We start from the raw sequence: 17,828 nt of genomic DNA on the forward strand, positions 1-17,828 counted from the left end.
GATTTTCAATCCAGGAACTAACATACAAATGCAAGCTAAATGATTCCACAAAAGGACATACATTCACCTATACTACTTTCACATTTAAGACATGTGATTCATGAGTGATAATAATATCTTTTAAGCATTCACGTCTAAATCAGAACAACAATATTTCGGAAAAATTACTAACATCACAATAAATCATGTGAGTCATGTCTTAAATGGAGAAAATGAAGCCTCATCATCGTCTTTGCCACTAGAGCCTTGTCTATACCATACAGAATTGTGATTTGTCATCGCTTTCGGGTATTAAATGACAATTCTAAAAGTTATTATTTTACGATTTTAACAGAATTAAATATCTTTAATTTTTAGCACTTTCATGTAATGTAATAATACTCAGGTAAGTTTCAATATTATGTTTGGTTATCTTATTTGCTTCATATAAAATATTTATGGGATGTAATTATTTTTCAAAAAATATTCTTCATTAAAATTAAGAGGTTCGAAATAGGAGAGCATGAAAGCCATTTCACATTAAAAAAATGTAACAATACGGTCATCCATTATTCCCATTTAAAATGATGATATACAACATTCTCCCTTCCTTCACAATTTAACATTCTTTAGAAATATTACTTTTCTAAACCTTATACCAAACATATGAATTTTACATCCTAAATGAGATTTTCCGAGATGTTATTTAATTGAAATTTTGGACATATGAATTTTATGTCTATATTAACATATTCTATTTTTTTTCTTCAAAAATCACCCAACATGACATGTATGTATTAATAATGCATATATGCTTGCTGTTTTGGAGAAGCTGCACATAGAAGATGAATCTTCATATGACTTTTACGACTATTTTGTAGAAATATGAAATGTAAACCAAAGGTTTAGAAACTGAAAACTACTCTTTTATTGATAGTTAAAATACTATTAAATAGCCAATACACATAGTTGTAGTAAAGCTATAAAATAGGTCACTCATCCCACAATATAATAAAGAGTAAATTACACTGACACCCCCTGAGTTTTAGCGAAATTATACAAACCACCCATCACTTTTCTACACCTACACAAACCCCCGAATTTTTATATTTTCATTACACTGACTACCCTTGCATGAAAATTAAGTGTAACTTTTTTAAACAAAAAATATGATATATATAATGAAGTTAAACAAAAGATGATATATTATGGAGACAAGTCCAAATAATATATGAGTTGATACCTCTTTATTATTTTTGGTTCGTTACGATATAATATAAGAACGATTTAAACAATATATCTTTAGAATTGTTGATGCATTTTGTAACCAAAAATAATAAAGATACATTGATTTGTATATTATTTGGACTTTTCTCCATAATATATCATGTTTTGTTTAACTTAATTGCATTCATCACATTTTTATTTAAAAGATTATATTTATCTCTCATGCATGGGTGATTAGTGTAATGAAAGTATAAAAATTAGGAGGTTTGTGTAGGTATAGAAAAGTGAGGGGTGATTTGTGTAATTTCACTAAAACTCAGGGGTGTCAGTATAATTAACTCTAAAATAAATAAAAAACTACTTCCTAAAGACTAGGACAAATTAAAACAACAAGACTGACATTCTCTATTCTCTCTCATCAACTAAAAGTAGTAACAAATAACCTATCATTTCGTCCCTTAAACTTCATTGAAATCAACCATTTCCATCTTCTTTTTAAGCTTCTAGAATGCCTCTAACTTCAAAGCTTTAGTCATCAAATCTGCAACCTGCTCATGCGTTACAAAATGCACCAATTCGATTTCCTCATCCTTAACAAGGTCTCTAAAAAATGAAAACGAACTCTAATATGTTTACTTCTTCCATGCATTATTGGATTTTTTTAAAGTTTTATTGTTGAGTTGTTATCACACATGATGATAGTGTTGCCTTCTTGAACATACCTTTAGTTTCTCAAAATCCTTCTCATCCACACAACTTGACAAGCACTTGTAGCCACAAATTCAGCTTCAGTTGTTGAGAGAGTAACAATAGGTTACTTCTTGGACATCCATGACATTGCTCCAGAACTCAATAAGAAAACATAACCTGATGTACTTTTAGAATCTTCTCCTGCATAATTAGAATTTGTGAAAGCAAGCCAAAACAATTTAAATTTGCAATAAGAAAATAGATCCAACCCTTTTGACTATAGTCATCAATGAAGCATAACATGTACCTTTTTCCACTACTAGAGACTAGTTCTATTGGTCCGCCAATGTCTGCATGTATGAGTTCCAAAACCTTGTCAGCACGCCATTCACTCTTCTTAGAAATTGAAATTGCGATGTTGTTTTCTAGTGAAATAATTAGCACAAGTGATACTTGAGGCTTCTAGTTGAGGCAGACTTTACACCATTTTCTTTGTCTGAAGCGTTTTTAAACCTTGGTAGCTCAAATGACCATACCTTTGATGCCAAAGATAAGCAAGTTCAGAGGAAATGTGTAGACATTTTTCAGTTGGAGCAGTGATGTTTGAGCTTTTATTAAAGAGGATAAACATACGATTGACACTCATGTTGGTATGAATAATTAGTCCTTTGTCAGGATGATAAATATTTCATGCCCCATTTTTTATGAGAATAGCTGGAGATGGCAAAACAAGCATTGCCCGTGGGCGCGCCCACATTTTTTTGCGAACATGACATATAAATTTTGCCCATTTGTCCATTTCGCCTGGTCCATTTTGTCCGCCAAGTTTGCAGACATTTCCGTTGGGCATGCGGGTGGCCCATAAACATAATTTAAGGAAAAAGTAAGAAAATTTTAAAGAAGTTATGATGTAATGTGATTTTTAATCCCTAAAGAAATTGTAATCTAATGTGATTTGTTAAACTTCATATAAAATATCAAAAAAATGTTAATTTTTTATCTTCAACTACTTTATTTAATTTAATTTCATTTATTATATGATTTTATTTATTTTTTAATTATTCAACAATGCCCGCGGACCGCCCACAAGCTCGTTAGCTCGTTTTAAAACGTGCAGGGCATTGAATTTTGTCCATTAAACCAATGCGGGCATGCTCGAACCCACTTAAATTTTTGCGGGCATTTGCGTGCGCGGGCTAAACGACCCGGGCGGTCCGTTTTGCCATATCTAAGAATAGCAAGATTCTTTTCTTGCAGCTACCCTACACTCAGTAAATTGTTTCACAACTCTTAGACATAGTATACATCTTGAATGAGAAAAGAAATATCATTAAACACTAGTCTGACACTACCTTTTCGAGTTACTAACATTCGAGAGTTGTTTCCACACTTAACAGAGTGTTTGTGTCCTTCCACCATGCTTAAGAACAAACCTTTGCCCCCACACATATGATTAGAGCACCCGAAATCCAAGAACCAAACATCATTTCTTTTTGCTTCATTTTCTTCTATAAGGGCCATTGGAAGTAGCTCTTCATCATTATCCAATTCTGCATAATTTGTTTCTTTGTTCCATTTAGGATATTCATATTGAAAATGCCCCAAATTATGACACTTGAAACAATTAACGGTGTTCCTCATGAAATTTGTTTCACTCTTCCACGTCCTCTCCTATGATATCCTCCTCTTCCTCTACTAATTTCCGCCTTTAGGGCTTGCTCGCCTTGTCAATTGACCCTTTTGAACTTTTTGTCTTGAACTACTAGAGAGCTTTGAAGTTCGTCAATGGACATTATTTTTGTGTCCTTCGACTGTACTCCTCAATTGAAACAACTACATATGTGAATCACCTGTCAACGTGCAAAGAATTTTTTCCACCAATTTCGAGTCAGGCATAACCTCACTATTAATTCTCATTTTGTTTTCCACCACCATCATTCTAGCAAAATATTCCGTAATGGTTTGTGCATTTATCATGTCCAACACCTCAAACTCTCTTCTCAAAGAGTTTAACATTGACTTTTTCACACGAATATTCTCCCCATACTTTCTTTTCAGAGTTCCAAACAATCTTGGATGTGCGTCTATCCAGAACTTGTTCAAGGACTGATCTATCAATTGCCCTGAAAAGATAATGCTTGATCTTGTGATCATTGGTTTTGGCTTTCTGTAGCAACTCCTGTTGTTCTTCAGTAAGCACATTAGTTCCAATCGTTTCTCGGAAGCCAATTCCAATCATGGTCCAAAGATCTCTAGCACGAAGAAGATTCTCCATCAATTCATTCCAATGATCATAATGGAGACCATCAACATGGGGAATTTTTTCAAAAAGTTTCCCTTCACTCATCTTTTGTGTTTCTCTTCTTGTCTCACTAAATTGCAGCTTAGGTTTTTTTTATCAGGCCCAGTGGGGGCTTTGATACCAGTTTGTAGAAATATGAAATGTAAATCAAAAGTTTAGAAATTGAAAACTAATCCTTTATTGATTGTTAAAACACTATTAAATAGCGAATACACATAGCAGTAGAAAAGCTATAAAATAGGTCACCCATCCCACGATAAAATAAATAAAAAACTACTTTCTAAAGACTAGGCCAAATTGAAACAACAATACTAACATTCCTTATTCTCTCTCATCAACTAAAAGTAGTAACAAATAACCTATCGTATTTATCATTTTCATATGAGTAGCAGTTTTTATCTATTTATTTTAAGGAAATTTGATAGGTATTGCTTATAATTAATGTTGAGTTATTTATTACACATTTATTTTATTTTTGAGCTTTCAATCTCCATGTTTAATTTTTTATTTGGAAGTTACCACTTTTTAAATAATACATTAGCTATGCATGCAAATATAAATTTTATGTATTATTATTATTATTTTTTGATTATTAGTCTTATAATTTTTAGTTTAGAAATGAACATTGGGGTTCAGTAAGGGATCAAAAGCTCAATCATATGAGGAATAGGGGGTTGGGTATTTTTAAATGAAATCCAATTAAATGAGGCATTACAACAACAACATAAATAGTTGAATTCAACAATAGCATTTGTCATAAAAATGATGATTGAGACAATCCACTATATTATCCACTTATTGTTGTTGTGCATTAAAGATAGTCCTCATTACTAATCAAGTATCGTTTTTTAACTGAATCCTATGTATTAAATAATTTATTAGAAACGACACCATCTTTAATCATCTATATTTGGACTAACTCAAATTGAGTTTGACCAATTTTTACTATCATAAACTTTTATATGGTATCAGAGCGGTTTCATCATCCGTGATCTATTCGGTCACTATTCCGCTATCAATATGTTGAAAATTCAGAACTCCAATTAGTCATCTCCATTTGTTGTGTCAAATTTCTTTTTTATTTTTCCTTTAGCCTAATAGTTCCAAATTTCATGCAAAAAGTCATCCGAATAAACAAATATCAAACATTGCTCCAATACAATAATCCACTTTCTTTCTCTATTTATATATATGGTAATCCTTACACTAATGATCATTTTTGGTAATGTCTTTTTTTTCTTCCATGAGTGATTATACCACTTATTCTCTTCCTATCGATGATCATTTTAGTGATGTTTTCTCTCTCCCATTGATGGATTATGTTAGTGGTGAATTCTTTTCCTATTGACGATTATTCCCATAATGATTATACTATTGATGGATTATGTTAGTGATGATTTCTTTTCTCAATGATTATTCCCATAATGATGATACCATTGATTTCTCTTCCTACTGATAAACATTCTCATAATGTCTCTTTTGTCTCAATGATGAATTATATTAACAATAATTTCTTTTCACATTGGCGATCATTCTCATGTTGATTATATATGAAGATTTTGTTTATCATAACATTGTTTAACAATTTTTATGTGAAACCCATATATTTATTTGGTTATTTTCAATTTTAAGTAATTATTTGTAATAAGCTTAAAGCTTACTAAGCTTCAACTTGAGGGGGGTGTGTTAGAGAATATTTAGATTGATAGAAAATTATCATATCTATGATTTAGTTAGTCTCACTTTATTTGAATTTATCTATAGTTTATTTTTTTCTATTACATATTATTTGAGTTTATCATCTTATCATTTGTATCACCTTTTGCTTATATGGTAAATTATTTGGGACTAACTAAAATTGAGTTTGATCAATTTTTACCGTCATAAACTTTTACATAATCAACATAACCTATTTTCTTCAGGCGGCTTTCATGTGATAGTTTTCTACCTTTCTTAATTAAAATTCACTAAAGAAACTTTATTTGAATTCTTAATTCTAAATTGATTATTAAAATCCCAGAATGTGAATGCTACCTAATCGATTACTAAGTTTTCATTTGGAAGAATGGAAATAAAAGAGAAAGAGACACTACACCATATATCGTAATAAACAACAGTCATTCAACAACGCAATTTTGAACGACGCAGTTGAAAACGAGGCGGAAGAACATTTACAGTGCTTACTAAAGCATACGTTGTCAATTGACACATCACTGTTGAACATCAGTAACGTTAGTGTTGACTTGAATGAATTATGTTTAACAACGTATTTGATAGAAAATGTTGTTAATGTTAATAAATTTCACAACACATAAATAAGAAAGCGATATTGAAGATTACATAGTAACAACGCTTTCTTAATTATGTGTTGTTGATTTTAAACGACATTTTAAATACCAGAGATATTAATGGTTGAGTAGTTATGCCTATCTTTTTTTGTTGAAATATTAATGGTTGAGTGGTTATGCGTCTCTTCGTTTGTTAAAATATTAATGGTTGAGTGGTTATGTGTCACTTCGTTTGTTGAAATATTAATGGGTGCTCATCTATAAATATTGTGGTTCACTTCATGTTATATTTCTTCAGTAAGAGTATGTGTTTCTATATGAGTATGTTCAAAATGTTAAAAGTGCTAAATTTGTGTTTCTGTTTCAGAATCATGTCAAGGAGGTCTTTAACATCTTTTGATTTGGCAAAAGGATCCAGATTTCAGAAGGAATGTAGCTGTTATACAAGATTTGCGTTAGATGATGAAGATTTAATTTGTAAATTATTGAGTTCATTGACTCTTTTAATTTTCTAGTTCATTTATTTCTCTCATTGAAATCTTCTGATTTTCAAAAAGGGACCAAATTTCATAAGGAAAGTGACTGTTATAGAAGATTTGCGTGAGATGAAGATTTATGTAGAGGAGTAGAAAAAAATTATTTTCTTCATTGAAATCTTGTCAATGAGGTCTTTAACATCTTTTGATTTTCCAAAAGGACCCATATTTTAAAAGGAAAACAATGAAATTGTTATACAATATTTGTGTAGAGGAGTCGAGAAAAAAATTAGGGAGAAGATTTGTTTCTTTTTCATTATACTCTTCATCTACCAAATCATTTAGTTTATTATATTCGCATGTACCAAATCATTTAGTTCATTATAATGTATTTTGCCTCTCTGAAGGAATAATAAAACAATTATTTTGCATGTTAATTTCTAATTTTAGTTAACTATTTGAATGGTTATTTTCTTTAATACTTTTGTTGTTTCATATTAATAAACACAATAAACAAATTAACTATACTTAATAAATGCAAAAACAAATTAACAAAATGTAATGTTTAATATTTTTCCAATTTCGTATTAATAAACACAATTATATAGTAATATACTTCATGTTAATTAATGTAAATTCATCTTGTATATATATTTTTCTGTTATGTAAAATGTTAATTTAACAGCGCATAATTATGAATACGTTGTTAACTTAGAAAATGAGTTCAGTATAACAGCGTATATGTACGATTATGCTGTCAATTAGATTCTATTCAACAACACTACATCTAGGCAGCGTTGTTGATGTGTTCATGAAAATGAGTAGTAAACAACTGAATACACAACAACAGTACAATCCTTAATATGCACTGTTGAAGATGTCAATAAAACATCGCTACTGTTAATATGCGCTATTGATGTGTTCATGAAAATGAGTAGTAAACAGCTGGATACACAACAATAATACAATCATTAATATACGTTGTTGAAGATGTCAATACAACAAGGCTACTATTAATATGCGTTGTTGAAGTGTTAATACAACACAAGCGCAATCCTTAATATGCGACGTTGAAGATTTCAATACAACAACACTACTTTTAGTATGCGTTGTTAAATTGTTAATACAAATTAAATACCTAAAACATGAATTTGTTCACTCTACGCTCTCAAGCTTAATCGAAAAGAAATCATCATACTCTCATAAGGATGGAAACATACCAAATCGTTTATCAGGGGCCTATTAACTAGCCTATAACAAGCTAGGCCAGGCCATGCTTTTTTCGTGAACATGTCAGACTGAGGCTTTTTAAAAAGCCTATTTACTTTAACATGCCAAACTTTAGGCCATCCTAGAAATCTATTAAGCCTAACATGCCGACCTATTTAGTTATATTATGCAATATATATATTATACAATTTTAATATAAGTAATTTTAATATAAAAATGTATAGAAAAATATATAGTATAACAAGTTTTTAAACAAGCTAACATGCTAGGATAGGCTAGGCTTTTAAACAGGCTAGGCCTAGGTTTTGAAAAAAAAATTAAACAGGCTAACAGGCCAGGCCTAGGCTCCTATATGCTATATAGGTTGGGCCTGTTTAAGGCAAAATCTAGCCTGTTTCCACCCTTACTCTCATACTCTTAGAAACCTCAAAAAACTTCATTAATGACTTACCAAAGTGGCGATCATGGTTCTCACAGTGGTGACGAAGCTACACCGACTTCACAAGACAAGCAAATCGTTACTAAAAAACGACCTCCACGTGGAATGACTTCCATGAAGAATGTCATTCGGTCAAGAAGTAAGGATGTGAAGATAAAAGTTTAATGAAACTCTAAAGGCCAACCATTAAACTCGAAGGGTGGCAAAGCATTGGTAAGCTACATTGGTTTTGTTGTTAGGTAGAATTTGAAGCTAACATTTAACAAATGGAGTAAGGTATGGAATACTGTGAAGGAGCGTATTTGGAATGAAATAACAGTAAGTTTATTTTTCAGTTTTTGTATTTTCATGCAATATACATATATATGTTATGTTTTAATGCAATGTACGTATATGCATGTATTTTCATGCAATATATAATGTATATGTGTTTTTATTTCTGTCAACTTTTGATGTTGGTGAGAAGCATAAGAATTATATCCTTAAATCGGTTGGCAAGGCTCTCCGACAATTCCGAACTGATGCCAGAAAATTACTCAGAGATGCTGATGACAATGTCAACCTAAAACCTCCAACTAAATATGCAAATATCGTTGATGAAGAGGATTGGAAGACTTTTGTCACCCTACACACACAATACGAGTCTTTCTTGGTAAAATCATATTCTTTGTATTGACTTTTGTGTAGGGTGACAAAAGCGATACACCCATGACTCCGCATGGAGTAAAACTCGATGTTTTATGACTGAATGCCCGTAAGAACAGGAATGGTGTCATTAACAACGAGGAAGTTCAAGAAGCAGCAAGACGTGTTGTAAGTGCTCATTTTTTAATTATACTTAATTTCCATACTTTATTTATCAAAATGTGATTAATTAATATTTTTTTTCTTGATTTGTCTAGTTGCCCTAAAGAAAAGGAGGCAACCCCGAATATTCACATAGTACTTCATAAGGCACTAGGATTGCCTATCTACCTTGGCCGTATCTGAGGTGCAGGATTTGGGGTTAGCCATCAAACATTTGTACCACATCCAAAGGGTGCAAATAAAGCCCAAATGAACCAGGTTCAAAATCAACTAGATGACCTCATGCAACGGTTCAATGAATTTGAGCAATCAATTAAGGTGAAGGAAATTGAGTGGCAACAACTAGCTAGTGCTTCTGGCACTGTTCCTTCAACCGTCAATGAGAGTTGCACACCTGCACCTTACAACATTTCCTTTCTGATTCTCATTCCCGAGGTAATTTAGTTAACTTATTTTAATTTAGTCGTTACCTAATTATATGTTTTAACTTATATACAAAGAATCAGTTCTTGTAAACTTTTCCTGGATACCCCAACTAGTCGAGTAGTGGGTGTTGGGAAAGTGCACAAGTCGATCGATGTTTTGCTGCATATTGCACGTATCCCATGCCATCATGTGAAGGTCTCGATTGACATTACAGTTGATGATGATGTGTTGCTGCCAATTCCTCTCGATGAGGATATCTTCACAGTTGGAGGGTCTATATGCACTTTTGTGACTTGACCAATAGATCTTATTCAAGTAATTCCTTCTAAGGTATGATTTTTTACCTTATGTTCACTCATATTATATATATATATTGATCTATAATTGATATTTTTTTTATTGAATATTTCAGGAAAATGTACATTTCACCCCATAGCACCCAAAAGACTAAGCCATCTTTGGGAATGTGAGCTCAAAGCCATCCAATGAGGATGCGAGCTCCAAGAAGACTACCAACTACTATACTTAGCTGTTGGAGCATATACAGAAGTTGGGAGATGATATAATAATTATATCAATTCCCAAGGAAGTCTTCAGGGATAATATTGATGAATATGTTGATATCAATAAAGTCGAGGATGTATATAAACATGATTGTATAGGTGCAACTGCTGTATGTATATATATGAGGTAAATTATGTTTTTTTAACTTCTCATTTTTGCATGGCGGTGTGTTATAATTAACTAATATTTGTGTTATATATTAGGTACTTGTATGAAAATTTTATTTCGATAAATAAGAAAAATGTGATGTTCATATCCCCACACCTTACCGCTTTGGTGTCGAGTGACAACAATAAGATTGTGGAACAGAGAAAACGAATTACAGATAATCTCATCCTTTATAAAGAAGATGCAGATTTATTTCTTGCACCTTTTAATATCGGGGGAGCATTTTTAATTGTCTTTTATATTTCTTTCTTTAGTATGTTTGTTGTGCTTAACATTTCCAAACCATGTACATATGTTTTGTTAAGCAACATTGAGTTTTGGTTGCCATCAATCAGGTCAATGAAGAAATATATTACTTTGGCTCATTGACACAAGATGATACAAGTACCCCTCTATGAAAGATTTATTTTCTAGGTAAATTGACTACTCATTTAAACTTTTAGTTACACTTTCATTTTCCTAGTTGTTTAGTAATTAAGTACATTTTCTATTGTTTGGTGCGGTGAGAGTTTACAGAAGCTATAATCGTGGTAGAAACAAGTTACCAAATCACAAAATCAAGTGGACTCATATAAAGGTATTGACACAAATTATCTCAAACAATTATATGTGTAGTGCATTTATATTTCAACTAAGGTTATACTCATATGCATACTTCATTTTAATTGTAGAACCCTTGCCAAAAAAATCAGGTAGATTGCGGTTATTACGTGCTGAAATTCATGAATGAGGTCATTCAGCAATGGTCAACTAATAAAATCAAGATTGTTGGCAAATCATATACAGATGACCAAGTCAACCAGATTAGAGAACAATGACCAAACTTTGTACTTAGTTCTGTTGACAAATCATAGCTAAATGTATAGTAGATTAGTTTTGCATATATTGTAGCTTAGGGGATTCAATTAATGTTCAATGTAATGTATATGATTTTGCCTTTGTAATATATGTTTATATAAACATTACAACACAATTAATGTTTAATATATAAATTCAGTTGAAATTCAGTCGTGTTCATATAGTTGTCATTTGGTGTTTCTGTATGCATTCATTTTGTTGTTATGTTCTGTTTCTATATATGTTGAGTTTATTTTCTGTTGTGTGCATAATTGTGTTAAATTAGGAATAATGGTCTTCGATAATGCTTTTTTATAAATGCGCTGTTGTTATACTTATACAACAACACTTTTTAACAATGCACTATTGATTATGTTGAATTCAACAACGCATTCACAAAAAAAATGTTGTTGATTACGTTGAATTCAACATCCCATTCACAAAAAAGCGCTGTTGAATTCTTATATGTCATTTATTCTCTTTTAGCTATACAACAGCGCATTCGGTAAGAAGCACTGTCGATATGATCAATAAAGTTATTTCCTATGCAGTTAATCGCATAACACAGTGCTTAGTCGATTAATTGTTTGAATATTATTTATTGCCATTGTTATTTGTTCTATATATTTAATTATTTGTCATTAATCGAATGCCATAATATAATTACTAATTTGAATTTCATTAAAAAAATGAATTAGTAAAAAAATATATTATATCTTCCATAACGTTTCCTTGAGATTGCGCTATGGAACACTTACCTTCTTTATATTTGAATGAGGAGTTCTTCCATAACGTTTTCTTAAGATTACGTTGTTGATTATGAATCATTGACATCGCCATCTTCACTATACGCTGTTGATTATGTATCATTGACAGTGCCATCTTCATTATGCGCTGTTGAAGATAATATGAGACCCTAAAAAATTAAAATGTTCCCGCATTCTACACATTTATCAACAATCTCAACACTCATTTACTCAGTAGCGAAACTCCCTTACTCTCAAAATCGACATCAACAATCATTCAACCTCATCATCATTCACTCATCCAACACCGAAAATTATTCACTCATTCAACACGAAAATCATTCAACACCAAATTTCGAACTTCACTCGTTTAACCTCAAAATCATTATTCACACATTCAACATCGAATTGAAAGTGTGTTTTTCTTATAGTTGTTTTCCTTTTCAATTACATTATATTTTAGCTTGTATTGAGTGATTTCACTCATTTAGCTTGTATTGAGTTGGAGTTTCTGAGTTCCGACTCATTTAACTTACATTATGAGTTAGGGTGCCCCCATTTTTAATTACATAATAATGCATTTGTTCTGCTTAGTGAGCTTAACTCCAAGCTTTAGGGATTTATGCCCATTATATTTTTTGTTAATAGAAAATTGATCGAAAATGAATGAGTGCTAATCGAATAACGAAGGAGTATGAAGAAGGAGCGAAATCATTTGTTAGGTTTGCAATAGAGAATGCTGAAAACCCTAATAGAATTGTATGTCCTTGCTTAAGATGTTGTTACTCAAACCGAATTACTCTAAATGAGTTAAAAGTTCATTTAGTGTGTCACGATATTGATCAAAGTTACACATGTTGGACAAGACATGGTAAGAAGAGAGACATTATGGATTGTGATGATGAGATACATATGAAAGACAACTATACAAATGCATATGAAGATGATCGTTTCAAAGAGGATCTTCAGGATTGTCCTGAGATGTTTCAGTGGTTGATAAGTGATGCTGAGAAACCATTATATGATGGTTGTACTAAATTCACAAGATTGGCAGCGGTGTCAAGGTTGTATAAGTTAAAATCTGTTAATAGATGGACTAATAAGAGTTTCACAACCTTGCTTGCACTTCTAAAGGATTTGTTGCCGAAAGATAATGTGCTCCCTTCTCGAACCTATGATGCAAAACAAATGTTACGTTCCATAGACATGGGCTACACTAGGATACATACTTGTGAAAATGATTGCATCTTATTTTTTAATGAGTATGCTTCATTAAAGTTTTGTCCTAAATGTATTTTTTAATGAGTATGTTTCATTAAAGTTTTGTTCTAAATGTAATGCATCATGATATAAGAAGGAAGACTTAATTCCTAAAAATGTTATATGATATTTTCCCATCAAAGCAAGATTTAAGCGTATGATTAGGAATACCAAAGATGCAAAGAAGTTGACATGACATGATGAAAAAAGGATTAAAGATGACAAGCTTCAACATCCTGCAGATTCTTCTCAATGGAGAAAAATTATCACGACTATCCTAGTTTTGGTCAATAATCAAGAAATCTACGCCTTGCATTGTCAACATATGGAATTAACCTACATAGGGTTCAAAGTTGCTCCCATAGTACATGGTCAGTGATGTTGATGATATACAATCTACCTTCTTTTCTATGCATGAAGCGCAAATATGTGATGTTATCTATGTTAATTTCTGGACCTAAACAACCAGGAAATGACATAGTCATATATTTGGTTCCATTAATTGAAGACTTGAAGCAAATGTGGGAGACAAACATAAATGTATAGTATAGGGAAGAAAGCTTCAACTTGAGGGCTTTGTTGTTCGGCACAATTACTGATTTCCTGCACATGGTAATCTGTCTGGATAGAGTACAAAAAGATATTTTCCATGTCCTGTATGTGAAGACAATACTCATTCAATGAGGTTGGAACACTATAAGAAGAATGTCTTCCTTGACCAATGTAGAATTTTGCCTTCAGATCACCACTATCGGCGATGGATAAAAGTATTTGATGAAAATAATAAAGAAGGTCATGCTCCTTTGCCATTGACAGGTGACAAATTATTTCAAAAGCTAAAGGGTTTGAATACTAACTTTGGTAAACATTTAAAAAAAAATTGTCACAACTGGGTGGAAGAAAAGGTGAATCTTCTTTGAATTTCCATATTGAAGTTCATTATATGTAAGACATTTCCTCGATGTTATGCATATTGAAAAAAATGTTTTTCAAAGTCTCATTGGTACCTTACTCAATGTCCCTGGTAAGACCAAAGATGGCTTGAATGCAAGGTTGGACTTGGTTAGTATGAGAATAAGAAAGGAATTGGGGCCGATAATGAAGGGAAAACGTACATTTCTACCTCCAGCAGCTTATACTTTGTCGAGGAAGGAGAAGATGAAATTTTGTAAATTTATTCATGGTGTTAAAGTTCTAGAGGGGTACTCTTCCAACATTCAGAATCTCGTATCAATGAAAGACCTCAAGTTAAAAGGTACTAAGTCTCATGATTGTCATGTACTTATGGAGCATTTCTTGCCTATTTGAATATGGCCAATTCTACCTAAAAAGGTTCGAGGAACCATAACTAAGTTATGCTTCTTCTTCAAGGCAATTTGTTGCAAAGTGATTGACCGCAATTTGTAGCAAAGTGATTGACCCTGAGAAATTACCTTCATTGAAAAAACAAAATATTTTGACTTTGTATGAGCTTGAAATGTATTTCCCACCTTCTTTTTTTGACACAATGGTTCATCTAAGCATTCATCTTGTTCAAGAGACACAACTATATGGCCTTTCCTATATGAGATGGATGTATCCCTTTGAGTATTATATGAAGACATTAAAAGGGTATGTGAAGAACCGATCAAGACCAGAGAGTTGTATTGTCGAGCGATATGTTGTTGAAGAAGCTCTTAATTTTTGTACCGGATACCTTACCGATGGTGATTTCATAGGCATTCTAAAGCCTCGATATGCAAAAAAATATTTGGCGAAGGTATTACTTCGAATGAAATATTGACTATAACAAGAACCGAATTGGAGCAAACGCACTTATATGTTTTACATAATGTCGACGAGGTTGAGCCATATGTTGAAACATACAAGGAGATGCTAAGAAAGTCTTACCCAATTAAGAATGAAAATTGGATTTCCAAAGAGCATAATCGGTGTTTCATAAAGTGACTAAAAAATCACATTGATGAGGGAGTTGAATATAAATGCACATTCGGTTTCTGAAAGATTTAAATTGTTAGCCAATGGTCCAAACATTCATGTCTTATCCTACACTAGTTACCTAATTAACGGGTTCACATTTTATACGAAAAAACAAGATGATCAAAGTAAAATACAAAATAATAGTGTGACTCTTTTGCTCGAACTTTACACATGTCAAGTGCAAAAGATAGAAACCCAATATATGCGAGCATGTCATACTTTGGAGTTATTGAACGAATATGAGAATTAGATTACACAATGTTTTTTAGATGTCGATATTTTATTGTATGTGGGTTAATAACAACAATGATTTCTAAGTTGATGAGTTAGGGTTCATGCAGGTCGATCTTAATAGGTTAGGATATAAAGATGATCCATTTATTCTAGCATCACAAGCTCAACAAGTATTCTATGTTAGTGACCCAGCTGATAGGAAATGATCCATTGTTCTTTTAACTAACAAAATAATTGTCAATAACATTGATGACCAAGAATATGAAGATATTGATGAAGATGATCCTTTTTTCGGACATATCAATCGTGTGAGAGCGAACCAACTACGAATGGTAATTTATATACAATAGATGATCACGATGAAGAGCTTTGGCTAAATTAATATGCTCCTCCAAACAAGGATGAAACTACAAGACAAAAACAATAAAAGAAAAGGAAAAAGTAGACGCAAGTAGTCTTTGTATAATTATAGCTTAATTTTGATTGTTTGTAATCTATATAATATTATTTCTTTGTAATTTGTGTAAGTTTTTTTTATTTGTAATTATGTACTCTGTCAAAACATAATTGGCATGATATTCATTGTTTGTATTTTGTATTATATTGATGTTAATAAAACAAACTTATGACCTGTATTAATGTGTATGTGTTGTTCAGAATGTATAAAAGTCTCAGCTGTTGAAAATGTCTGTTCTGCTAATAAATGTATATGCAGATATTAATTTATACAAATCAACAATGAATTATAGGGAAAACCCTGACATGTGCTGTTGTAAAGGATACTTATAACATTGCTTTTTATAGAAAGCGTTGTTGTAGATTATTAATACAACAGTGCTATGTGTGTGATGCGTTGTTGTATTAAGGTGTTGTTTGAGAAAAATTATGAATAATACAACAACGCTTTTCTGTTATTACGCTGTTAAATATATGAACTTCAACAGTGCAACAATAAGCGCGGTTAATAAGACCTATAAAATGCGCTGTTTATGTAAGATCTATATGACAGTGCTTTGTGGACGATACGTTGTTGTATTAATACACTATATGACAACGTTTGTTGTGTATTGCGCTGTGGTATATAATCAATACAACAACGTTTGTGAAGCGTTGTTAATGACGACCATATACTATTGCGGTCAAACATAAAGCGTCCGAAAACGCTGTTATACATCTAAAATAAGCGTTCTTGAACGATAACTCTGGCCTAGTGAGAATAACGTGAGAGAAGTTGAAGAGAAATAAAAATCTTTCTTTTGGTTTTGGGGAGAGAATGAAAATGGAGTGGGACCTATAATTTTTTTCCCCATTCCATGTGAGGAGAAAATGGGGGAGGGGAAAAGTAGGGAATAAAATATTACTTTTTTTTTCTTTTTCTAAACAACTAAATAACACAAAAATTCACTATATTTCTCATATCTTTTTCTTTTTTCATCATCTTTCTTACATATTTCTCTCTTCTTACTTTTTTTTCTTCTCCAACTCAAGGAAAATATTATATATTAATTGATGGTATATTCTTCAAGTCAAATTACAAGCTTGATTTTATTCAAACACATCACTCGAATCAAATAAAATAAGAAAAGTTCAGAAAGAAAAATAATTTTAGAAACTATATCAAAGTTGTTTTTGTGAATAACTCCAAAAAGGTTTTTTATTTTTATGAAATCCACCTTTTAATAGTTGACTGATCTTAGTGTTATAGAAATCCAGAGACTCAAGTTCTTATGATAGTGACACTATAAGTCAAGTTTAGGACAGAGTCTTCCTAAGAAAAGAATTTCACACATACAAACCCTTTTTAAATTTTATTTTTAAAGCGAATATTCTATGTGGGTTTGGTTGGTACTTAAAAAAAATAGTAAATGATACAAGAGTTTCAGGGCTAGATTTATAAATATAATTTAATTAGTTGTTAGAGAATCTCTGATCAATCCAACCAATGCAGGAATAATTAGCCAACCTGAAAGAAGTAGAAATGGTGGTGGTGTTCTGGCCTTTTGGGTTTTGGTACCATTTGGGTTGTGGCCTTTTAAGTATTGTGAAGTTAGGTTGGAAGTGAGAGGACAACGGGGCGAAATGTAAGCCTCAAAATACGGGTCAAACAAGAATGGATGGTGCCATTCCCTTTGAGTCTAAGCATTCCTTTTACTTAATTTAATACCAACACCTCTT

The sequence above is a fragment of the Lupinus angustifolius genome, chromosome LG14, assembly GCF_001865875.1.
Source record: "Lupinus angustifolius cultivar Tanjil chromosome LG14, LupAngTanjil_v1.0, whole genome shotgun sequence".
NCBI classification, from domain to species: domain Eukaryota; kingdom Viridiplantae; phylum Streptophyta; class Magnoliopsida; order Fabales; family Fabaceae; genus Lupinus; species Lupinus angustifolius.